At 44.3% G+C, this 27,287-nt stretch overlaps 1 long non-coding RNA gene across 1 annotated transcript; it reads left to right on the plus strand.

Annotated features, from left to right (window-relative positions):
* Positions 1 to 26,834, plus strand: LOC120911263. The gene is made up of 3 exons (XR_005742056.1): positions 1 to 211; positions 13,320 to 13,322; positions 26,787 to 26,834. It is a non-coding gene; the product is annotated as an uncharacterized LOC120911263 (long non-coding RNA).
* The last annotated feature ends 453 nt before the right edge of the window (positions 26,835 to 27,287 follow it).

Here is a 27,287-nt window from a genome sequence, read left to right on the forward strand (position 1 = left end):
TGGTTGCTATGGAGGGTTGCTATGGACTGGTTGCTATGGATTGGTTGCTATGGACGGTTTCTATGGATGGTTGCTGACAGAGTATGCCAGTATGCAGAAGTAACTTTACGAGGGACATAACACTTTCCAGTGATGCATTCTTCATTGAGTCAAGGGAGGCTGTGATTTCGGGATCAGCAAAGAAATTCTTCTAATCAAAGTCGGTCATGTGGTCATGACAGTGTAGTCGTTCTTCTCAGAGAAACATAGGCCATTCCCAGGTTGGAAGACCCGTTTCAATGAGACCACTGCCGACTGTATCGACATCCCCTGCGAACAACTCCTTTCTGTCTTAGGTTTTCCTCTACCCTTTCTATGTACACCAAGTTGTCAGCATCACAAGACGACAAGTTACGTTACGGTATCTCTGTCCTGCATTTGGATTGTCAAGCACAAGCCCAATCTTGTTTACCGTAGTAGCAGCAATTCTCAGTCTGGAGAATTATTCTTGCAATCTTGCCAAATGTCCCGTAACAAGCCCGTCATCCAACATCAATGTTTATTCTGATCATGATACGTGCACCTTCAGCTGCTTGCAGTGTGTCAATCAGATTGTCTTTGTGTCCTTTGAAAGGTTGGTGTTGCCTCAGCATCACTCCTGTTTTAGGGTCTTTTCTGTAAACTTCTGCATATATGTTGGTGACGTTTGAATGGAGAACAGACACAGTTGCGGCATTATGTTTGTGAACCTCTTTGTTGGTGGTAAAGATGTGCAGCACATCATCAGGGCAGTGGGTGGGACCTGTCAAAGCCTGAGCAAGCAGAGCTTTGCCATCATTGCTTAAGGTGTCATTCTTCTGCTAGACTCTGATTCTATTCAAAAGCTCAACAAATAAAATCCTGTCGCATGATCTCTGTCAGCGTGATCATCTAAAAGTAGTGTTTCTAGACGTCATTGGTATTTTCCTCAAACACGCAGAGTGGCTTACTTTTCCCAGCGGGGGGACCTGGTAAAAGTCTCCTACTGCTAGTACTGACATACCACCAAAAGTTTTCTTACTGCTTTTGATTTGCTGTAATCTCCAGTTGATGAATGCAAACAGGGGCTTTGAAATCATTGACACCTCGTCAATTACAATGATATCCGCATTTGACAGCTGTGCCCTTACTTCATCTATGAGATTTCCGAGTCCTTGGTGGGTGGCTTCAAGCTACTTGGCAACTTCAGCAGAGAATGCAAAGTCTTGCCTGAAAGGTTTAAAGATGCTGTTCCTGTAAATGGAGTTAATAAAACACTTGGCATGGATATGTCTGCTTCCTCACGTAGTCTGGTAAGTTTAGAGAATATCTTTGTTGCTTTGTGATTTGCCTGTCTCCGCGCCACCAGGATTTAGGCCACGCACGCGTTTTTAGTGCACCAGTCACAAACTAAGTAGAATGTCTGAGCTTGTGTCCGCTTAAGGTTTCTGTACATTTTCCGTAGGAAATCAGGACACATTTGTGGGGCCTTCACAGTAAGCGCAATGTTTGTGACGTGTATACTCCGTTAGCAAATGTGGATTGTAGTTGTTCAACCCAGCAGTCCTTGACATCACGCTTCATTAGAATCACGCTTGAGGAGGTCAATGCCTCACTGTACGAGTTGTACTGATTCAGAGTCATATCACACTGTGCAAGTAGCTGTGACATGTCTTCAAGCTGCACTTTTGGATTATTAAGCAAATACCTCTGGCCATCTGAATTCTGCCGCAGGTAAGAAAAAATGTCAGCTTACCCAATTGTCTGATCATGGCTAGCTTCCGATTTTTATCCCAGTAAGCTGGAGTCCCCTCTCAGTGGTTGCATGAACATAGTGGCATTTCGGTTTCGCACCAACCTCTTAAACTTGTTGGATTTTTTCGGCCCACCCCTGGTATTGGGTGTTCCTTTCCTTAACTGGATGGACATGCTGCTTTTGGCCATATGTGTTTCTGTGAAAGACTGCACAAAGAAGAGGTAGCTTGTGTCTCTTGCATAACGAGTATCAACACAAAAAAACCTTGCATTGAAATACATGCTCGGGGACAGTTTGACTTGTCTTGCCTGGTCCAATGTATTCTGTCCAGTAGGGAACTGAACAGGGAAAGTCATTGCCTCAAGCCTAGGAACTTTAAAGAAGCTGACAGGTGTGTTAACTTGTGCAGGTGCAATGCTGAATATTCCATCACCGTGCTTCCTTGGTCAGATGGCTGCAAACAGCTGTCTCGGCCAATTCCAGGTCTTAGTGCATCCTTCTCATCCTCTGCATTGGGAGGTTGCGTTGGTCATGGCCTTTCTGTTGCTCAATAGCAGCCGGTAAACATGCAAACTGTACCTCTGATGGATCACAATTTTCGATGCGTTCAAGTATCTCCATCATTTGAGTTTCATCACAACTGTCGAGTTTCAACCCATCATTATTAGTATCATCATCATCATCATCATCATCATCATCATCATCATCATCATCATCATTATAATCATCAGCGATTGTCTCATCCACTCTGATTGAAATGTCACTGTAGTCGGGGTGTGTGTCAATGAGTTTTGAAAGACCTGCTACTACATTTCTCATGTTGATATTGTGGCACAGCTGGTGGCCTTTGTAAGTCAGACGTCTTTCCAGCTTCACTCTGTGTAACTGGGATGTGCTGTGCGATCTTGGTAGACCGTGGTTTCCACCTCGGTTGGCACACACACTACAGCGCCGTGTTTAGCTGCCTGTCGACCTTTGGGAAGTGTGATGATTTTGGAAAATGGCAGTATTTTGGCCAAAAGTTGTTTTTTCAGCACATTTAAATCACAGAGCTCTGAAGGAATGGGCGCCAGCTCCATGTTGTTAGTCACAGCGATGGATGATTTGTGTCCTGCTTTTAAATGTGAATCACAGTTGTGACAAATCCATTCTTTGGTCCTTTCATCTGGTACAGTGCATTGTTCAGGGCCTTGACAGTGATTGTTGCACACATGGACATAGTTCCCTGTCAAACAGGAAGCAACAGTGTGTAGATTCTTCTTGTAATTGCTGTGAATGCAATGTTTCACTTGGTTAGGGAAAAGGGTGCGATGACACATCGCGCACACAAAAATTGGCCAAACTTTAATGAATTCATGGCAAGTGCATGTAGCTGTTGTCCACTGGTTGACTGCATTCCCGCATGACACAAGTCTGTATTTCATTCTTATTTTGAAGGCACATTGCATCTCATGGGTTATGAGTTAATCTGCTGCTTCATTTTCATGTAACTTATTTAATGTTGCAAGTGACGTTTTCTGAAAGCAGGATCAATTATGGTATTTCCTGGTGATGTATTGCTTCTGCTTCAAGTTGAAATCGGCATTTGTCGCATATCTTCTGGTGATGTATTGCTTCTTCAAGTTAAAATTGGCATTTGTTGCCAATTGGCAATTGGCATTTGTTGCATATTTTCTGGTTGTGTGTTGCTATGGAGGGTTGCTATGGACTGGTTGCTATAGACTGGTTGCTTTGGATGGTTTCTATGGACTGGTTGCTATGGAGGGTTTGTATGGACTGGTTTCTATGGACTGGTTGCTTTGCATGGTTTCTATGGACTGGTTGCTATTGACTGGTTGCTATGGAGGGTTGCTATGGACTGGTTGCTATGGATGGGTTGCTATGGATGGGTTGCTATGGACGGGTTTCTATGGACTGGTTGCTATGGACTGGTTGCTATTGACTGGTTGCTATAGAGGGTTCCTATTGACTGGTTGCTATGGACTGGTTGCTATGGACTGGTTGCTATGGACTGGTTGCTATGGACCGTTGCTATGGTCTGGTTGCTATGGTCTGTTTTTTTTTTTTAATCATAACATTTTTATTATTGTTTAAATGTATAAATTACATGAATCAGTACGCCAGGGCGCAAACACTTGACATATTGCATACACGAACAAACCTTTTCACCCCACACCCTCCCCCTGCCCCTGAGTCATTATAGTTAGATAGAAAAAGGCCACCTAAATTCCGAATTTGCTTCCCTAGTGTCTACCCTCCCCACCCCTCCACCCCTCACCCACCCCTCCACCCTCCCGTCGCACCCTATATCAGTTTTTAAATTAGTTTAATTTACTTTATTGGGTAGATCCTCTCCATAGAGGGGCGTCCTTTAACGGGTTAAGAACATATATTAGTTTAAATTGAATTTGAGAAAAATCCTTTTCTTATATAGAGCATCCTATACTGTCTAGCCAAGGTTTCCACATCCTGACAAACTTTCTATAATTGCCCTGTCTAATGAGTGTCACTCTCTCGCTCCAGATCATTGTATTAATGGTCTCAACCCATGATTTAACAGTGGGTGGAGTCTGGGCCTGACACCTCAACGCAATTAACTTCCTTGCCTGAAAAAGGCATCTCAGCACCACCTCAAGGGTCCCAGCAGGCACTCTATCCTCGACAATACTGCCCAGTAGACATGTCTTTGACTCGGTTTCCAAATTAGTTTTAAAAACTTTATTTATTGTATCTATCACCTCCTCCCAATATCTAAATAGTTTAGGGCATTTCCACATCATGTGGATAAGGTTGCCTGTCGCTCTGCACCTTGGACATTCGTCAGTTCTTCTCCACCCAAGATTAAACATTCTCCTGGGAGTGTAGTATACTCTATGTAAGAGGAACAGGTGTGACACTTTCTGGGATGGAGAGATCGACACCAATACCCCCCTCCTCAAGATCGCACTCCACTGTTCCGTAGTCATTTGCCCTAAGTCTCTCTCCCATCCTATCCTGCTCTTAATAGGACCTGCCCTGCTTATTGTTCTAGCTCCTATTTTAGAATATAGTTCGGAGATCAGGCCTTTAGTTGTTTTTAAAGATGTTATTTTCAGGAGAGTAGGGGCCGAGGACCATACAATGGGCTGTGACCCAAACTGGGCTTGGATGCCATGCCGGATCTGGAGGTATTTGTAAAATGTTTTGTTTGCTATATTAAATTCCTGTCGCAGGTCTGCGAACGATTTCATATGTTCTCCCTCATATAGTTGACTTAAACGGTTTATCCCCTGTCGCTCCCATTCCTTACATTTCTCAATGTCTTTTAATTCCTTTAAATTTTTGTTGGACCAAAGGGGGGCAAACATTGTTATTCCCTCATAGCCCAACAGTATTTTTATTATTCGCCATACTTTAAGAATGAGTTTTATAGTTGGACATTTATAAAAAAGCAAACCGGCCTCAAGTGCCTCCAGTATTGTCCTATGTGGTGCCCCTGTTAGCATCAATGCTCCAAGGTTCCCTTCTCCCTCCAATCCACAGTTCGCAACATGTTGTAGCTGTGAAGCTAGGAAGTATGTTTTCGGTGTGGAACTGCCATTCCACCCTCCTTAACTGGTAACTGCATGGTCTGGATCCAAATCCGGGCTTGTCCCTTCTTCCAGATTAAATCTCTAAAGATGGATTCTATCCTTTTAAACCATTTTTGGTCTATCCAAACTGGGGAGTTGTGGAGTATGTAAAGAAGCTGGGGCAACCACAACATCTTTATTAAATTGCATCGCCCCGCTATTGATAATGGTAACTTACACCAGATGTCTCTTTTATATTCCCATTTATCCAGAAGGGGGACTAAGTTATTTGGAACAAAGCTATTGATGTCCCGCGTGATCCATATTCCAAGATATTTCATCTTTGGTTCTACTTTTAGCTGAGGAACATCGTGGGATATATGGGCACCAGGGGAATCAATTGGCAATAATGTTGACTTTTCCCAATTAATAACCAACCCGGAGCATAACCCGAACTCGCCCACCGTTTTAATCACGTTCTTTAATGATGCTCCGGTGTCTCCCAAAAAAAACAGGACATCGTCGGCATACAATGCGATCTTATCCTCTATGGTTGATCTGCGGAACCCCCGTATAGCTTCTGAATCTCTGATCTTGATGGCCAATGGTTCCATCGCCAATGCGAACAGAAGGGGGGAGAGGGGACAACCTTGTCGAGTTCCTCTCTCTAACTGAAAAGCTGCGCATAGTTCACTGTTAATTTTGATTCTAGCTCTTGGCTGATTATATAGTAGCTTCACCCAACCGATAAACCTAGGGCCAAACCCAAATTTCTCTAAGGCCTGCCATAGGTAATCCCATTCCAAACTGTCGAAAGCCTTAGCGGCATCCAAGGCTAGGATCGCTCTGGAGCCCCCCCCTTCTGTTGGAATTTGCATATTCAGGAACGTTCTCCTGATATTAATACTGGTTGACCTATTTGGGATGAAGCCAGATTGATCAGAGTGTATAAGCCTTTGAATATTCCGATTTAGCCGGGTTGCTAAGACTTTAGCCAGGATCTTAGCGTCCGTGCATAGTAGTGAAATGGGCCGATAAGATGAGGCCTCAGTTGGATCCTTCCCCTCTTTATGTAGGACAATAATAGTGGCTTCTAACATTGATGTTGGGAGTGAGCCATGAGTCAGTGCCCAATTTAGTGTTTTAAGAAGTTCTGGTAACAAAATATCCCCGTATCTTTTATAAATCTCTATGGGCAGCCCATCTGGGCCAGGTGACTTTTGAGTTGACATCCCCGCTACTGCCTGTTTTAGTTCTGATATAGTAATTGGAGCCTCCATATCCATATTATCTTCCTCAGACAATGCCGGAACGGACATTCCCAGGAAAAAATTTCCCGGTCCTTCGGTCCCCTCCCTTCTCTTGGAACTATACAGGGATACATAGTATTCTCTGAAAGTGTTTAATATCACAGTTTTATCGGTGGAGATTACCCCTCTTACTGACGTGACTGCTGTGACAGTAGATGGGGGGGAATTAGTTCTAATAAGCAGGGATAATAGACGCCCCACTCGCTCTCCCTCTCCAAACTGATTCTGTCTCTGAGATATTCGTTTTCCCTCTGTTTTTTTTAATGTAGTCATTTTGTATATCTGTTGTTTTTCTAACCACTCTTTTAAACTATGCGGGGTTGGGGCTTCAACATATCTCTTCTCTGCCTGGATCACCTGACTCCTTATCATGCTCTCTCCTTCCCTGTCCCTCCTCTTAATCCCTGCTATCTTTTGAATCAGGAGACCTCGTAAGTGAGCTTTTAGGGTGTCCCATACCACCCCCACTGAGGCAGTTCCCACGTTTATCTGTAAAAATTCTTTTAGAGCAGATATCACCGTGCTATGTTCACTGATTAGCTCAAGCCAGTGAGGACTAATTTTCCATTCATTGGGGTACCATTTACTCCTGGTTTTTATTGTCAACTCAATCGGTGAGTGATCAGAGATTTCTCTTGGGCCATATTCTATGTTAGATACCAGTGTTACTGCCTCGTCGTTACCCAACGCCATATCTATTCTAGATAAAGTATAATGAGTCTTTGAAAAACAGGAATATTGGCGTTCAAAAGGATAACGTCTACGCCAAATGTCACATAGTCCAACTTCATCCAGAAAGAGAGCTAATCTGTCTTCTCCTTTTATTTTAGGTCTGTTTCCTGGCGGGAACCTATCCTGAGTCCTATCTAGAGCTTCGTTAAAGTCTCCTATAATGAGTACCGGAATCCCAGGTTTATCAAGTGTGTACTCAACCAGTTTGTGTAACACTTCAAATTTAAATGGGGGGGGGATATAAACACTGGCTATCACAAATGGTTTATTTTCGATCAGGCAAGATAAAAATACAAACCTCCCCTGATCGTCTATCATGCTCTCTCTGCAGGAGAATGCCAGTCCTCTTCCCACCAGTATACTCACACCCCTAGAATAGGATGTGTGATAAGAGTGATATATAGACTGGAATTTAGAACCGCACATCCGAGCAGCTGTTTTTACGGTTAAGTGCGTCTCCTGCAGGCAGAGCAGGCCTTCTCCTCTCGCACCCAACATGTCTAAAATATTCGCTCTCTTAATAGAGTCCCTCATTCCACGCACGTTCAAGGATTTTATACTGAACGTTTTATCTACCATATCCTATGGTTGAATTTGATAATGGCCGATCTGTTGTTCTCTTTGTCCTACCACAAGGGGAATCTCCAGAGAGAAACAGGGAAAAAAAAAAAAAAAATTTGACACAATCATAAAGTGTGTAGGACCTCAACTTCGCCCACTTTAGGTCTGGGACATCTAGAAAAATCAGGGCGACCTGACAACGGGAGGGACAAAGGAGGGCCCAAACCTGAGCGGCTTTCGACTTTCTATATACTAAAACGGGGCCCAATAAGTAACACCTCGGGGTGCATAGACATCTGGGAATAGGATACATATTATATAAGAGAAACTCCCCCGGGTACACTTTTTGGTTCCTCTCCCCTCTTCCTCTCCTATAGGAGAAAAATCCCAATAAGCCATAACCCATATCATCATACCTTAAAAAGAAGAAAACACGAAACCCAATAAAACACAAATCAAGTAAAAATATGCAGATATTGCTAGTGTTTGTCAAATATTTAGTGGTATTGTGCGACCCGTCTTCCCCTCCCCCACCCTTCCCACCCCTCCCACCCTCCCCCCGCAGAATCCCCCCCTCCCATCCCTACCCATTCCACTCAACCCTCCCACCCTTGGCCCTCCTGGGCCACCCCTAGGGGTGCTACCTGTGGCCTCCATATTACTCACCCTTAGTAAACCAGTCATACCTCTTAATACAAATCACAGCCCTACCTCCCTCCCACCTCCCCTCCACCCCGCCCCCCCCCCCCCACTCCAGCTACCATGTAGTGCCACTTACTTTCTCTTCTCCCCAATATGTGTACTTTAGTGCTATTATATAATATAGTGGGAGTGATTCCTTATGTTTTAAAAAAAAAAAAAAAATAGTGTTCGGCACATTTCCGTGCTACCGTGTTTACCGGTGTTTACCAATTTCGTGAACATATAAACATATTAAATCTGTGTCATAAATAGCCTAGCCCAAAAAACAAAAAAAACAAAAAAAAAAAAAAAGGGCAAAAAGTCCCGGGGCTCGTAAGTCTTGCATAAAACTTTCAAAGATCTCGCTTGTTGTCCTCAATCCAGTTCGCTGTACTTTCCGGTGAATCAAAAAATAAAGTGCCCCCTAGAGCAGAAACTCGTAGGCGGGCTGGATAAAGCAGGGCATACGGAAGATTGTGTTTTTGAAGGATTCGTTTAATTGAAGTAAATTCGGCTCTGCGCCTCTGCAAATCGGGAGAAAAGTCCTGATAAAATGAAACTTTGACCCCGTTATACAAAATTTCCCCTTTTTCTCTGGCCTTACGGAGTAGGGTAACTTTATCTATATAATTGAATATTTTAACGAGGAGTGGTCTGGGGCGCTCACTGGGCGGGCGTGGTTTAAAGGGGACTCGATGGGCACGTTCGATGCCAAAAAAAGATGAAAAAGTTGTAGCCCCAAAAGTCTCCCTCAACCAGCCCTCAAGGAATTCAATAGGATTAGTGCCCTCGCTTCTCTCCGGAATACCAATAATACGAACATTGTTTCTACGACTTCTGTTTTCCAAGTCATCAATCTTGGCCCCTTGCATGTCCATTTGTTTTTTTAACTCTAAAATTTCTTGCTTAAGCGGAAATAAATCATCCTCAACCGTGCTTACTCTTTCTTCTAGAGTGGTGGTTCTTTCCATGGTCTTACTCAGTTTGTCCCCCATTGAGCTTAGGTCCTCCTTAATACCATTCAGCTGAGTCTCTAAACCAGTTATTGAGTCCTTGCATGCGTTTATTGCATGTAGGGAGGTCTTTCAATGTGGGTTCGCCCTCGCTGACTCTTGCACCAGTTGCCATGATTATTTTATGAGACTTAGCGCCTTTTAATGTGGACTCCTGGGGTAAATCCAGCTCCTCATTTACGTTAGATCCTGAGGTGGTCTCTTCAGCTGCTATTGCCCCACTCTCGCTTCTCCCCCCGCCAGGGCCTTTATTAGGTTGAGTTTTAGGGCCGGATGAATTGGCTACATTAGGTGTCCTAGAGGGCCCTGTTGATCCTGACCCCAAACTGCGCCTATCAGCTGTTGGAGCTGGCGCCCCCTTAGGATGCACTGCAGCCAGTGCAGTCCCCCCCTTACCTGGGGAGTAAGTATTAGATTTTGGGGGGTGGAAAAATCGGTCAAGTTTGGCCGCCGCTGCTTGGCTGCCTCTCTCCTTGTCCTTGTCCTTATCTTTGTCCTTGGTGGATCTTGTGACAGGGGCCCCGTCTACACAAGGTGCACTTTTGGACATGGTAAACATTGGACTATTACCTATTTATTAATTAATTCGGTAATTTTACGTGTGATATAGCGCGATTACACATGTGACCCGAGTGTACTATTGCTATCCCTGTCTCCGCTAACCAATCGCCTAGGCAAGAGACAATACAGCAATATAGCAACAGCTAATTCAGAGAGGCGGAGGAGAGAAGAAAAAAAAAAAAAAAAAAAAACTGAATAAAGCCAAGCCAGGCAATAGCCCGCAAAGTCCTGTGGGGTCAAGTTCCACAAAATAAAAAATAAAAAACTCATCAGTAAGTATAGTAAGGCAGAGCAAGATAGAGCAAGCAATTTAAAGTCCAGCACGTTAAAGTGATTCGAGCCGTTCTAAAGCAAGTATATCAGGTCATATCAGGTCAAGTCATAGGTTCATAAGTTCATTTGCTGCAATATTGCAATGTTGCAATGCTGTCACAGAAGTGAGGATAAGCAAGTTTTACATTGCCATTTAGTGTAATCTTATATACCTGGGAGTGTAGTCCACCTGAGGGTCTTCTATCCGAGTCTCCCTGGTCAGTACTATACTGTACTGATGCCGTGCTGCGCTGAAAAAAAAAAATGGGGAAACTCACTCCATGAATGTAGACCTCACCAGGATCCCGGCTATCAGATGCCCCATTCCCGGCCCCTGTTTCCTCCACGCCCGCGTACGATACGGCACAGCTCCAGGAATCCAGAGTCCAGGGTCCCGATGGACAGTCATCCACCTGCAGCAGCACACGCGACACACGGGGGCCAGCGAGGCTCCGATCTCCCGGCGGTTCTCCTGCAGCCACAGCCAGCCAATCGGATTGAGCGCTGAGGACCACGTGACCAACGTCGTCGGCGCCAGGCGTCAGGCAGCGGAGGGGGCGATGGATGAGCGAGACCCACAGCGTAACGCAGACCCAGCAAAGCAAACTCAAGCCCAGGCACCGGGGGAGGTACTGTGCTATTTTAGCACTATCTTGGAGCTAGAAGCCGGGCATATGGAATTCGGGAGCCATGGTATTGATTGCATAGTAGGGGGAGAGCGGGGAGGTGGATGTCTTCACATGTTCACACTGCCACACTCACACACTCCTGCATCCGGCCACACCCCCTCCTCGCACTCGCTATGGTCTGGTTAATATGGATTGGTTGCTATGGACTGGTTGCTATAGAGGGTTGCTATGGACTGATTGCTATGGACTGGTTGCTATGGAGGGTTGCTATGGACTGGTTGCTATGGAGGGTTGCTATGGACTGCTTGCTATGGACTGGATGCTATGGAGGGTTGCTATGGACTGGTTGCTTTGGACTGGTTGCTTTGGACTGGTTGCTTTGGACTGGTTGCTTTGGACTGGTTGCTTTGGACTGGTTGCTTTGGACTGGTTGCTATGGACGGGTTGCTATGGACTGGTTGCTATGGAGGGTTGCTATGGACTGGTTGCTATGGACTGCTATGGACAGGTTGCTATGGACTGGTTGCTATGGAGGATTGCTATGGACTGGTTGCTATGGAAGGTTGCTATGGACTGGTTGCTATGGAGGGTTGCTATGGAGGGTTGCTATGGACTGGTTGCGATGGACTGGTTGCTATGGATGGTTGCTATGGACTGTTTGCTATGGACTGTTTGCTATGAACGGGTTGCTATGGACTGGTTGCTATGGACGGTTGCTATGGTCTGGATTGCTATTGACTGGTTAATATGGACTGGTTGCTATGGACGGGTTGCTATGGACGGGTTGCTATGGACTGGTTGCTATGGACTGGTTGCTATGGACTGTTGCTATGGACTGGTTAAAATGGACTGGTTGCTATGGACGGGTTGCTATGGACGGGTTGCTATGGACGGGTTGCTATGGACTGGTTGCTATGGACTGGTTTCTTTGGATGTTTTCTATGGATTTGTTGCTATGGACGGGTTGCTATGGACGGGTTGCTATGGACTGTCGCAATGGACTGGTTGCTATGGACGGGTTGCTATGGACGGGTTGCTATGGACTGGTTGCTATGGAGGGTTGCTATGGACTGGTTGCTATGGAGGGTTGCTATGGACTGGTTGCTATGGATGGTTGCAATGGAGGGTTGCTATGATTTATTATTTATTATTTATTTATTATTTATGTTATTATTTATTATTTTTTATTATATATTATTTATTATTTATTTATTTATTATTGATTATTTATTTCTTATTTAATATTTATTTATTATTATTATTATTGTTTATTTATTTATCATTTATTTTTTATTTAATTAATTAATTATTTATTATTCTTTCTTCGTCTTTTAGAGCCGGCAATTCTGTGCACCGTAAGAATGATCATAGCGGCTGTTCCGCTACTTGATCATTCTTACAGGTGGCAAAAGGGGACGTCCCCCCTCCCGCCACCCTCCGGTGATCGGTGAGTCAGGGAACACATCTGCCAGACCCGAATGCCTACCATAGAGATTTCTGGCGGACCAGATGGTCGCCGGAGTCTCTATGATCATTCGGAGGCCGTGCACGATATTATGACTTCACGCCTGGCCTTTGCATTAAAAAAAACTATGCCACCTTGGCTGGAAAGCCATATCTCACTGTAAAGAGGACCTGCCATACATATTCCTAAAACAAGTAACCAGTAAAAAAAATAAAATAAAGAGTCGCCCATGAGGATTATTAAGTACTGAAGTACTGAAGTTTGGCGCCATTCCACGAGCGTGTGCAATTTTGTAGGGTGACATGTTGGGTATCTATTTACTTAGCGTAACATCTTTCACATTATGCAATAAAATTGGGCTAACTTTAATGTTGTGTTATTTTTTAATTCATGAAAGTTTTTTTTCAGAAGGCGTTTGAAAAAATATTGCGCAAATACTGTGCGAGATAAAAAGTTGCAATGACTGCCATTTTATTCCCTATGGTGTCTGCTAAAAAAACATATATATAGTGTTTGGGGGCTCTGACTAATTTTCTAGCAAAAAAATTAAGGAAGTGATTAAATGACAATGTACTGCTAGCTGTAACAACAGCATTATTACAAAGCGAAGACAGGAATAAACACACAATTAAAGCAATAAAGAAAGCACATATGAAATTAGAATCATTACCTTCTGTTGTGATGACTCTTCAGCGCTGTCAGGTGGAAAGCAGGCAGTGTGGTCCATTTTTTCAGTTTTAGAGCCAGAGAGAAGGTGAGGCAGGCAGGTGTTATCTCATCCTCTGCTTGGAAGAATGACTGGGACTAGCATGAAGTAGTGATTGTTGATGGAGAGAGCACTTTCTACTAAGGGCAAAGCGGTGGTGTCCTCACAGAGGACACAGGAGAACTGCGTCTCTCTCATCCAGGGGAAAGTAAAGCTACATGAGTTATAGTCTATAACAGCCACCCACCCTGAAACTGGGTGGCATATAAATGTGGGGTTTGAGCTGGTAGGTACCAATATACCAGAAAGTTTATTAAATGTATTATTTATTTATTTATTATTTATTTTATATTTTATTTATTTATTATTTATTTTTTTATGTCTTTTTTTTTATATTTTATTATTTATTATTTATTATTTTATTTATTTATTTTTTATTTATTTTTTATTTATTTTATTTTTTATTTATTTTTATTTATTATTTATTTTTTATTTATTTATTATTTATTTATTTTATTATTTATTATATTTTTTTTATTTATGTATTTATTTATTTATTTTATATTTTATTATTTATTATTTATTATTTATTTATTTTTATTTTTATTTATTATTTATTAATTTTATTATTATTTTTTATTATTTATTTATTTATTTATTTTTATATATTTATTTATTATTTACTATTTATTTATTTTTTACTTATTGTATTATTTAATTATTATTTATTATTATTTATTTTATATTTATTATTTATTTTATATTTTTTTTTATTATTTATTTATTTATGTATTTTATATTTTATTATTTATTATTTATTTATTTTTTATTTATTATTTTTTTATTTATTATTTATTTATTATTTATTATTTATTTATTATTTATTTTTTAGTTATTTTATTTTTTATTTTATATTTTTTATTTATTTATTATTTATTATTATTTTTATATTTTATTATTTATTATTTATTTATTTTTTATTTATTTATTATTTACATCTAAATCCTGATTCACTCCCTATGTAGCAGCTGCATATCCTGTACCATGAACATTTTTTAAGAACAGATTTAAATTATGATTCTGTTAAAGGAGAGCCATTCGCATGTGACAAAAAAAATGGAATGCCTTGCAAATAGTTGAAATTGCTGAATCAGCTCTATTGGGCAATGGGAATGTCCTAAGGCAGTGGTCATCAACATTGTCCTGCAGGGCCCACTAACAGGCCACGTTTGCAAGATAACTGAAATGATATCAGGTGATATCATTTGCTGCTCAGTGACTGCAGTATTTTAGACTGCATTTCCTCAAGGTAATACATAAAACCTGGCATGTTAGTGGGCCCTGCAGGACAAGGTTGGTGACCACTGTCCTAAGGCAATAGGACAATATAGGCAATAAATCATAACTGCCTATCCTTTCTTGCTAATCTAATTCTGCAAACACTTTTGTCCAGCAAGTTAACAACTTACCTCAACTAACCAGGCTGAACTGATTCCATAGCAGTAGCAAAATTACATGACATTTTGAATGCAATTTGTGACACAATAGCAGCATATAAACATTGCTTTTAAAATCCTTTTCAGGATGGTTGCTATGGAGGGTTGCTATCGACTGGTTGCTATGGACTGGATGCAATGGAGGGTTGCCAATGACTGGTTGCTATGGACTGGTTGCTATGGACTGGTTGCTATGGACTGGTTGCTATGGACTGTTGCAATGGAGTGTTGCTATGGACTGGTTGCTATGGATTGGTTGTTATGAACTGGTTGCTATGGACTGGTTGCTTTGGATGGTTGCTATGGACTGGTTGCTATGGACTGGTTGCTATGGACTGGTTGCTATGGAGGGTTGATATGGACTGGTTGCTATGGATGGTTGCTATGGACTGGTTGCCTTGGACGGTTGCTATGGACTGGTTGCTATGGACAGTTGCTATGGACTGGTTGCTATAGACTGGTTGCACTGCAGGGTTGCTAAGGACTGGTTGCTATGGACTGGTTGCTATGGACTGGATGCAATGAAGGGTTGCTATGGACTGGTTGCTATGGACGATTGCTATGTAGGGTTGCTATGGAGGGTTTCTATGGATGGTTGCTATGGACTGGTTGCTATGTATTGGTTGCTATGGACTGGTTGCTATGGAGGGTTGCTATGGACTGGTTGCTATGAACTGGTTGATATGGTTTGGTTGCTATGCACTGGTTGCTATGGACTGGTTGCTATGGACTGGTTGCTATGGAGGGTTGCTATGGACTGGTTGCTATGGATGGTTGCTATGGACTGGTTGCCTTGGACGGTTGCTATGGACAGTTGCTATGGACTGGTTGCTATAGACTGGTTGCACTGCAGGGTTGCTATGGACTGGTTCCTATGGACTGGATGCAATGAAGGGTTGCTATGGACGATTGCTATGTAGGATTGCTATGGAGGGTTTCTATGGATGGTTGCTATGGACTGGTTGCTATGTATTGGTTGCTATGGACTGGTTGCTATGGAGGGTTGCTATGGACTGGTTGCTATGAACTGGTTGATATGGTTTGGTTGCTATGGACTGGTTGCTTTGGATGGTTGCTATGCACTGGTTGCAATGGACTGGTTGCTTTGGATGGTTGCTATGGACTGGTTTGCTATGGAGGGTTGCTATGGAGGGTTGCTATGGACTGGGTGCAATGGACGGTTGATATGGACTGGTTGCTATGAACGGGTTGCTATGGAATTGTTGCTATGGACGGTTTCTATGGACGGGTTGCTATGGACTGGTTGCTATGGATGGTTGCAGTGGACGGGTTGCTATGGTCTGGTTGCTATGGACTGGTTGCTATGGAGGGTTGCTATGGACTGGTTGCTTTGGACGGTTGCTATGGACTAGTTGCTATGGATTGGTTGCTATGGACTGGTTGCTATGGAGGGTTGCTATGGACTGGTTGCTATGGACGGGTTGCTATGCACTAGTTGATATGGACTGGATGCTATGGACTGGTTGCTTTGGATGGTTGCTATGGACTGGTTGCTTTGGATGGTTGCTATGGACTGGTTGCTATGGACTGGTTGCTATGGGGGGTTGCTATGGACGGTTGCTATGGACTGGTTGCTATGGACTGTTTGCTATGGACTGGTTGCTATGGACATGTTGCTATGGACATGTTGCTATGGACTGGTTGCTATGGACTGGTTGCTATGGATGGTTGCAATGGACGGGTTGCTATGGACTGTTGCAATGAACTGGTTGCTATGGAGGGTTGCTATGGATGGTTGCAAAGGAGGGTTGCTATGGTCTGGTTGCTACGGACTGATTGCTATGGACTGGATGCAATGGAGGGTTGCTATGGACTTGTTGCTATGGACTGGTTGCTATGGATTGGTTGAGATGGACTGGTTGATATTGATGGTTGCAATGGACGGGTTGCTATTGATGGTTGCAATGGACGGGTTTCTATGCACTCGTTGATATAGACTGGTTGCTATGGACTGGTTGCTTTGGATGGTTGCTATGGACTGGTTGCTATGGACTGGTTGCTTTGGTTGGTTGCTATGGACTGATTGCTATGGAGGGTTGCTATGAACTGGTTGCTCTGGAGGGGTGATATGGACTAGTTGCTATGGATGGTTGCCATGGACTGGTTGCAATGGACTGGTTGCAATGGACTGGTTGCTATAGACGGTTGCTATGGACTGGTTCCTATGAACGGGTTGCTATGGACGGGTTGCTTTGGATGGTTTCTATGGACTGGTTGTTATGATCTGGTTGCTTAGATGGTTTCTATGGACTGGTTGCTATGGATGTTTGCTATGGACTGGTTGCTATGGATGTTTGCTATGGACTGGTTGCTATGGACTGTTGCAATGAACTGGTTGCGATGGACGGTTGCTATGGACTGGTTGCTATGAACGGGTTGCTATGGACTGATTGCTTTGGATGGTTTCTATGGATTTGTTGCTATGGGCGGGTTGCTATGGACGGGTTGCTGTGGACTGGTTGCTATGGATGGTTGCAATGGACAGGTTGCTATGGACTCGTTGCTATGGACTGGTTGCTATGGACTGGTTGCTATGGAGGGTTGCTATGGTCTGGTTGCTATGGACTGGTTGCTATGGACTGGATGCTTTGGATGGTTGCTATGGACTGGTTGCTATGGATGGTTGCAATGGAGGGTTGCTATGGTCTGGTTGCTATGGTCTGGTTGCTATGGACTGGTTGCTATGGACTGGATGCTTTGGATGGTTTCTATGGACGGGTTGCTATGGACTGGTTGCTATGGATGGTTGCAGTGGACGGGTTGCTATGGACTGGTTGCTATGGACTGGTTGCTATGGAGGGTTGCTATGGTCTGGTTGCTATGGACTGGTTGCTATGGACTGGTTGCTATGGACTGGTTGCTATGAACTGGTTGCTATGGATTGGTTGCTATGGACTGGTTTCTATGGACTGGTTGCTATGGACTGGTTGCTTTGGACTGGTTGCTATGGAGGGTTGCTATGGACTGGTTGCTATGGACGGGTTGCTATGCACTAGTTGATATGGACTGGATGCTATGGACTGGTTGCTTTGGATGGTTGCTATGGACTTGTTGCTTTGGATGGTTGCTATGGACTGGTTGCTATGGAGGGTTGCTATGGACGGGTTGCTATGGACGGGTTGCTATGGACGGGTTGCTATGGACTGGTTGCTATGGACTGATTGCTATGGAGGGTTGCTATGAACTGGTTGCTCTGGAGGGGTGATATGGACTGGTTGCTATGGACTGGTTGCTATGAACGGGTTGCTATGGACTGATTGCTTTGGATGGTTTCTATGGATTTGTTGCTATGGACGGGTTGCTATGGACTGGTTGCTATGGATGGTTGCAATGGACAGGTTGCTATGGACTCGTTGCTATGGACTGGTTGCTATGGATGGTTGCAATGGAGGGTTGCTATAGTCTGGTTGCTATGGACTGGTTGCTATGGACTGGATGCAATGGAGGGTTGCTATGGACTGGTTGCTTTGGACGGTTGCTATGGATTGGTTGCTATGGATTGGTTGCTATGGACTGGTTGATATGGACTGGTTACTATGGACTGGTTGCTTGGGATGGTTGCTATGGACTGGTTGCTATGGACTGGTTGCTATGAACGGTTGCTATGGACTTTTTGCTATGGACTGGTTGCTATGGAGGGTTGATCAGGACTGGTTGCTATGGAGGGTTGCTATGGACTGGTTGCTTTTGATGGTTGCTATGGACAGTTGCTATGGACTGGTTGCTATGGAATGGTTGCTATAGAGGGTTGCTATGGACTGGTTGCTATGGATGGTTGGTTGCTATGGAATGGTTGTTATGGTCTGGTTGCTTAGGTGGTTGCTATGGACTGGTTGCTATGGAGGGTTGCTATGGACTGGTTGCTATGGACGATTGCTATGGACTGGTTGCTATGGACGGTTGCTAAGGACTGGTTGCTATAGACTGTTTGCTATGGAGGGTTGCTATGGTCTGGTTGCTATGGACTGGTTGCTATGGACTGGATGCAATGGAGGGTTGCTATGGACTGGTTTCTATGGACGATTTATATGGAGGGTTGCTATGAACGGTTGCTATGGACTTTTTGCTATGGACTGGTTGCTATGGAGGGTTACTATGGACGGGTTGCTATGCACTGGTTGATATGGACTGGTTGCTATGGATTGGGTGATATGGACTGGTTGCTATAGACTGATTGCTTTGATTGCTTTGGATGGTTGATATGGACTGGTTGCTATGGATGGTTGCTATGGATGGTTGCTATGGATGGTTGCTATGGACTGGTTGCCTTGGACGGTTGCTATGGACTGGTTGCTATGGACTGGTTGCAATGCAGGGTTGCTAAGGACTGGTTGCTATGGACTGGTTCCTATGGACTGGATGCAATGAAGGGTTGCTATGGACTGGTTGCTATGGACTGGTTGCTATGTATTGCTATGGAGGGTTGCTATGGAGGGTTGCTATGGAGGGTTGCTATGGACTGGTTGCTATGGACTGGTTGCTATGGAGGGTTGCTATGGACTGGTTGCTATGGATGGTTGCAGTGGATGGGTTGCTATGGACTGGTTGCTATGGACTGGTTGCTATGGACTGATTGCTTTGGATGGTTTCTATGGATTTGTTGCTATGGGCGGGTTGCTATGGACGGGTTGCTGTGGACTGGTTGCTATGGATGGTTGCAATGGACAGGTTGCTATGGACTCGTTGCTATGGACTGGTTTCTAAGGACTGTTGCTATGGACTGGTTGCTATGGAGGGTTGCTATGGACTGGTTGCTATGGACTGGATGCTTTGGATGGTTTCTATGGACGGGTTGCTATGGACTGGTTGCTATGGATGGTTGCAATGGAGGGTTGCTATGGTCTGGTTGCTATGGTCTGGTTGCTATGGACTGGTTGCTATGGACGGGTTGCTATGGACTGGTTGCTATGGATGGTTGCTGTGGACTGGTTGCTATGGACTGGTTGCTATGGTCTGGTTGCTATGGACTGGTTGCTATGGACTGGTTGCTATGGACTGGTTGCTTTGGACGGTTGCTATGGACTGGTTGCTATGGATTGGTTGCTATGGACTGGTTTCTATGGAGGGTTGCTATGGACTGGTTGCTTTGGACGGTTGCTATGGACTAGTTGCTATGGATTGGTTGCTATGGACTGGTTGCTATGGAGGGTTGCTATGGACTGGTTGCTATGGACGGGTTGCTATGCACTAGTTGATATGGACTGGTTGCTATGGAGGGTTGCTATGGACTGGTTGCTATGGATTGGTTAATATGGACGGGTTGCTATGGACTGATGCTATGGACGGTTGCTATGGAGGGTTGCTATGGACTGGTTGCTATGGATTGTTGCTATGGATTGTTGCTATGGACTGGTTGCTATGGACGGTTGCTATGGACTGGTTGCTATGGACTGGTTGCTATGGAGGGTTGCTATGGACTGGTTGCTATGGACTGGTTGCTATGGACTGGTTGCTATGGACGGGTTGCTATGGACATGTTGCTATGGACTGGTTGCTATGGATGGTTGCAATGGACGGGTTGCTATGGACTGTTGCAATGAACTGGTTGCTATGGATGCTATGGACGGGTTGCTATGGATGGGTTGCTATGGACTGGTTGCTATGGATGGTTGCAAAGGAGGGTTGCTATGGTCTGGTTGCTATGGACTGATTGCTATGGACTGGATGCAATGGAGGGTTGCTATGGATTGGTTGAGATGGACTGGTTGCTATTGATGGTTGCAATGGACGGGTTGCTATGGACTGGTTGCTATGGACTGGTTGCTATGGTTGGTTGCTCTGGAGGGGTGATATGGACTGGTTGCTATGGAGGGTTGCTATGGACTGGTTGCAATGGACTGGTTGCTATGGACTGGTTGCTTTGGATGGTTTCTATGGACTGGTTGTTATGGTCTGGTTGCTATGGATGTTTGCTATGGACTGGTTGCTATGGATGTTTGCTATGGACTGGTTGCTATGGACTGTTGCAATGAACTGGTTGCAATGGACGGTTGCTATGGACTGGTTGCTATGAACGGGTTGCTATGGACTGATTGCTTTGGATGGTTTCTATGGATTTGTTGCTATGGGCGGGTTGCTATGGACGGGTTGCTATGGACGGGTTGCTATGGACTGGTTGCTATGGATGGTTGCTATAGTCTGGTTGCTATGGACTGGTTGCTATGGACTGGATGCTATGGACTGGATGCAATGGAGGGTTGCTATGGACTGGTTGCTTTGGACGGTTGCTATGGACTGGTTGCTATGGATTGGTTGCTATGGACTGGTTGATATGGACTGGTTACTATGGACTGGTTGCTTGGGATGGTTGCTATGGACTGGTTGCTATGAACGGTTGCTATGGACTTTTTGCTATGGACTGGTTGCTATGGAGGGTTGCTATGGACTGGTTGCTTTGGAGGGTTGATCAGGACTGGTTGCTATGGACAGTTGCTATGGACTGGTTGCTATGGAATGGTTGCTATAGAGGGTTGCTATGGACTGGTTGCTATGGATGGTTGGTTGCTATTGAATGGTTGTTATGGTCTGGTTGCTTAGATGGTTGCTATGGACTGGTTGCTATGGACTGGTTGCTATGGACTGTTTGCTATGGAGGGTTGCTATGGTCTGGTTGCTATGGACTGGATGGAATGGAGGGTTGCTATGGACTGGTTTCTATGGACGATTTATATGGAGGGTTGCTATGGACTTTTTGCTATGGACTGGTTGCTATGGAGGGTTACTATGGACGGGTTGCTATGCACTGGTTGATATGGACTGGTTGCTATGGATTGGGTGATATGGACTGGTTGCTATAGACTGATTGCTTTGATTGCTTTGGATGGTTGATATGGACTGGTTGCTATGGAGGGTTGCTATGGACTGGTTGCCTTGGACGGTTGCTATGGACTGGTTGCTATGGACGGTTGCTATGGACTGGTTGCTATGGACTGGTTGCTATGGACTGGTTGCAATGCAGGGTTGCTAAGGACTGGTTGCTATGGACTGGTTCCTATGGACTGGATGCAATGAAGGGTTGCTATGGACTGGTTGCTATGGACTGGTTGCTATGTATTGGTAAGGAGGGTTGCTATGGAGGGTTGCTATGGACTGGTTGCTATGTATTGGTTGCTATGGACTGGTTGCTATGGAGGGTTGCTATGGACTGGTTGCTATGGATGGTTGCAGTGGACGGGTTGCAGTGGACGGGTTGCTATGGACGGGTTGCTATGGACTGGTTGCTATGGACTGGTTGCTATGGACTGGTTGCTATGGACTGGTTGCTATGGACTGGTTGCTATGGACTGGTTGCTATGGACTGGTTGCTATGGACTGGTTGCTATGGACTGGTTGCTATGGACTAGTTGCTATGGAGGGTTGCTATTGACTGGTTGCTATGGACTGGTTGCTTTGGATGGTTGCTATGGACTGGTTGCTTTGGAAGGTTGCTATGGACTGGTTGCTATGGAGGCTTGCTATGGACTGATTAATATGGACTGGTTGCTATGGACGGGTTGCTATGGACGGTTGCTATAGACGGTTGCTATAGACGGTTGCTATGAACTGGTTGCTATGGACTGGTTGCTATGGACTGGTTGCTATGGACTGGTTGCTATGGAGGGTTGCTATGGACGGGTTGCAATGAACTGGTTGCTCTGGATGCTATGGACGGGTTGCTATGGACTGGTTGCTATGGAGGGTTGCTATGGATGGTTGCAAAGGAGGGTTGCTATGGTCTGGTTGCTATGGACTGGTTGCTATGGACTGGATGCAATGGAGGGTTGCTGTGGACTCGTTGTTATGGACTGGTTGCTTTGGATGGTTGCTATGGACTGGTTGCTATGGAGGGTTGCTATGAACTGGTTGCTCTGGAGGGGTGATATGGACTGGTTGCTATGGATGGTTGCTATGGAGGGTTGCTATGGACTGGTTGCAATGGACTGGTTGCTATAGACGGTTTCTATGGACTGGTTCCTATGAACGGGTTGCTATGGACGGGTTGCTATGGACTGGTTGCGTTGGATGGTTTCTAAGGACTGGTTGTTATGGTCTGGTTGCTTAGATGGTTGCTATGGACTGGTTGCTATGGATGTTTGCTATGGACTGTTTGCTATGGACTGTTGCAATGAACTGGTTGCAATGGACGGCTGCTATGGACTGGTTGCTATGAACGGGTTGCTATGGACTGATTCCTTTGGATGGTTTCTATGGATTTGTTGCTATGGACGGGTTGCTATGGACTGGTTGCTATGGATGGTTGCAATGGACAGGTTGCTATGGACTCGTTGCTATGGACTGGATGCTATGGAGGGTTGCTATGGACTGGTTCCTATGAACGGGTTGCTATGGAGGGTTGCTATGGACTGGTTGCTATGGACTGGTTGCTATGGACTGGTTGCTATGGAGGGTTGATATGGACTGGTTGCTATGGAGGGTTGCTTTGGACTGGTTGCTTTGGACTGGTTGCTTTGTATGGTTGCTATGGACAGTTGCTATGGACTGGTTGCTATGGAATGGTTGCTATGGATGGTTGGTTGATATGGACTGGTTGTTATGGTCTGGTTGCTTAGATGGTTGCTATGGATGGTTGCTATGGACTGGTTGCTATGGAGGGTTGCTTTGGTCTGGTTGCTATGGACTGTTTGCTATGGCCTGGTTGCTATGGAGGGTTGCTATGGACTGGTTGCTATGGATGATTGCTATGGACTGGTTGCTATGGAGGGTTGCTATGGACTGGTTGCTATGGAGGGTTGATATGGACTGGTTGCTATGGAGGGTTGTTATGGACTGGTTCCTATGAACGGGTTGCTATGGACGGGTTGCTATGGACTGGTTGCGTTGGATGGTTTCTATGGACTGGTTGTTACGGTCTGGTTGCTTAGATGGTTGCTATGGACTGGTTGCTATGGATGTTTGCTATGGACTGTTTGCTATGGACTGTTGCAATGAACTGGTTGCAATGGACGGCTGCTATGGACTGGTTGCTATGAACGGGTTGCTATGGACTGATTCCTTTGGATGGTTTCTATGGATTTGTTGCTATGGACGGGTTGCTATGGACTGGTTGCTATGGATGGTTGCAATGGACAGGTTGCTATGGACTGTTGCTATGGACTGGTTGCTATGGAGGCTTGCTATGGACTGGTTGCTATGGATGGTTGCAATGGAGGGTTGCTATGGTGTGGTTGCTATGGACTGGTTGCTTTGGACGGTTGCTATGGATTGGTTGCTATGGACTGGTTGCTATGGACTGGTTGCTTTGGATGGTTAAATAGAAAAAACAGTGCAGCGCTATTAAGTGTTAGAGTACTTAAATGAAATTAAGTAAAAACAATGTGAACAAAAACTCTTTAGTAAAAAAGAAGTCCAGAAAAATAAATAGGTGATAAGGAAAGCAACAAAGTCCATATGAAAACCCCAAAAAAGTTGTCTTAATCCGGTGTGATTTCATCTATAAAGCATTCCTTAATTAACAAGATGTGATGAGATCTTGATTGCTGTGAAATAGTGTTCACCCATGCAACTCGTGAAGATAAGATTAACCGCTTACCAGAGATAAAGACTGTTTTCCACCAGTCTTATAGAGCCTATGGGAAGTCAGGTCTCCCAATACCTTTTCAGCAATAGTAAACCTCAGCTTTCAATCCGGGTGTCTTTAAACTTTGTAGAGGGTTCTTTACTGTAAGAACAGAAGCATGTGTAATTCCCTTCCACAGGCAGTGGTCTCAGCGGGGAGCATCGATAGTTTCAAAAAACTATTAGATAAGCACCTTTTTTCATAACTGATATACAGCTGTCATGTGACTCAGCTCTTTCACAGTTTATCAGCTTGGAAATACCAGCAGGAGGAGCTTCAAATTCTCTGCTGCTGGTCACGACCAATCAGCAACCAACCAAATTCACCTGTCTAACTGTGTGCGTTAAAAACAGAGGTTTAGTTGCACCCATTCCAGCGCTCCTTATTGTATAGACCAGTCATAGGTAGGGGCAGTGACTTTTGTTTGTTGTATTTATGTCATTATGGTCAGGCAGCACACTGGCATCTTTGCTTCCATGTGTAGCAAAGATGCCAGTGTGCTGCCTGACCATAATGACATAAATACAACAAACAAAAGTCACTGCCCCTGACTGGTCTATACAATAAGGAGCGCTGGAATGGGTGCAACTAAACCTCTGTTTTTAACGCACACAGTTAGACAGGTGAATTTGGTTGGTTGCTGATTGGTCGTGACCAGCAGCAGAGAATTTGAAGCTCCTCCTGCTGGTATTTCCAAGCTGATAAACTGTGAAAGAGCTGAGTCACATGACAGCTGTATATCAGTTATGAAAAAAGGTGCTTATCTAATAGTTTTTTGAAACTATCGATGCTCCCCGCTGAGACCACTGCCTGTGGAAGGGAATTACACATGCTTCTGTTCTTACAGTAAAGAACCCTCTACAAAGTTTAAAGACACCCGGATTGAAAGCTGAGGTTTACTATTGCTGAAAAGGTATTGGGAGACCTGACTTCCCATAGGCTCTATAAGACTGGTGGAAAACAGTCTTTATCTCTGGTAAGCGGTTAATCTTATCTTCACGAGTTGCATGGGTGAACACTATTTCACAGCAATCAAGATCTCATCACATCTTGTTAATTAAGGAATGCTTTATAGATGAAATCACACCGGATTGAGACAACTTTTTTGGGGTTTTCATATGGACTTTGTTGCTTTCCTTATCACCTATTTATTTTTCTGGACTTCTTTTTTACTAAAGAGTTTTTGTTCACATTGTTTTTACTTAATTTCATTTAAGTACTCTAACACTTAATAGCGCTGCACTGTTTTTTCTATTTATGCTTTTTAATTTGTTGTACACATTTTAGTGCTAGCGGCTACTTTTCCTCTTTGTTGTTTCATAACACTATTTATCAATTTTTCATCACTAATTTATTTAGCGCAGCGCCAACCTTAAGGTTTTTTTAATTTGCTTTGGATGGTTGCTATGGACTGGTTGCTATGGACTGGTTGCTATGGAGGGGTGATTTGGACTGGTTGCAACCAGTCCATAGCAACCATCCATAGCAACCAGTCCAAATCACCCCTCCATAGCAACCAGAACATAGCAAACAGTCCATAGCAACCATCCATAGCAATGGACTGGATGCTATGGACGGTTTCTATGGACTGGTTCCTATGAACGGGTTGCTATGGAGGGTTGCTATGGACTGGTTGCTATGGACTGGCTGCTTTGGATGGTTGCTATGGACTGGTTGCTATGAAATGGTTGCTATAGAGGGTTGCTATGGACTGGTTGCTATGGATGGTTGGTTGCTATGGACTGGTTGTTATGGTCTGGTTGCTTAGATGGTTGCTATGGACTGGTTGCTATGGAGGGTTGCTTTGGTCTGGTTGCTATGGACTGGTTGCTATGGACTGGTTGCTATGGAGGGTTGCTATGGACTGGTTGCCATGAAGGGTTGCTATGGACTGGTTGCTATGGAGGGTTGATATGGACTGGTTGCTATGGAGGGTTGCTATGGACTGTTTGCTATGGAATGGTTGCTATGGACTGGTTCTATGGAGGGTTACTATGGACAGATTGCTATGCACTGGTTGATATGGATTGGTTGATATGGACTGGTTGCTATAGACTGATTGCTTTGATTGCTTTGGATGGTTGATATGGACTGGTTGCTATGGACTGGTTGCTTTGGATGGTTGCTATGGACTGGTTGCTATGGACGGTTGCTATGGACTAGTTGCTATGGACGGTTGCTATGGACTGGTTGCCATGAAGGGTTGCTATGGACTGGTTGCTATGGAGGGTTGATATGGACTGGTTGCTATGGATGGTTGCTATGGACTGGTTGCTATGGACTGGTTGCTATGGATTGGTTGCTATGGACGGTTTCTATGGATGGTTGCTGACAGAGTATGCCAGCATGCAGAAGTAACTTTACGAGGGACATAACACTTTCCAGTGATGCATTCTTCATTGAGTCAAGGGTCAATGAATCAAAGTCGGTCATGTGCAGTCCTTACAGTGTAGTCGTTCTTCTCAGAGAAACATAGGCCATTCCCAGGTTGGAAGACCCGTTTCAATGAGACCACTGCCGACTGTATCGACATCCCCTGCGAACAACTCCTTTCTGTCTTAGGTTTTCCTCTACCCTTTCTATGTACACCAAGTTGTCAGCATCACAAGACGACAAGTTACGTTACGGTATCTCTGTCCTGCATTTGGATTGTCAAGCACAAGCCCAATCTTGTATACCATAGTAGCAGCCATTCTCAGTCTGAAGAATTATTCTTGCAATCTTGCCAAATGTCCCGTAACAAGCCCGTCATCCAACATCAATGTTTCTTCTGATCATGATACGTGCACCTTCAGCTGCTTGCAGTGTGTCAATCAGATTGTCTTTGTGTCCTTTGAAAGGTTGTTGTTGCCTCAGCATCACTCCTGTTTTAGGGTCTTTTCTGTAAACGTCTGCATCTATGTTGGTGACGTTTGAATGGAGAACAGACACAGTTGCGGC

The sequence above is a fragment of the Rana temporaria genome, chromosome 1 (genome assembly GCF_905171775.1).
Source record: "Rana temporaria chromosome 1, aRanTem1.1, whole genome shotgun sequence".
Lineage (NCBI taxonomy): Eukaryota > Metazoa > Chordata > Amphibia > Anura > Ranidae > Rana > Rana temporaria.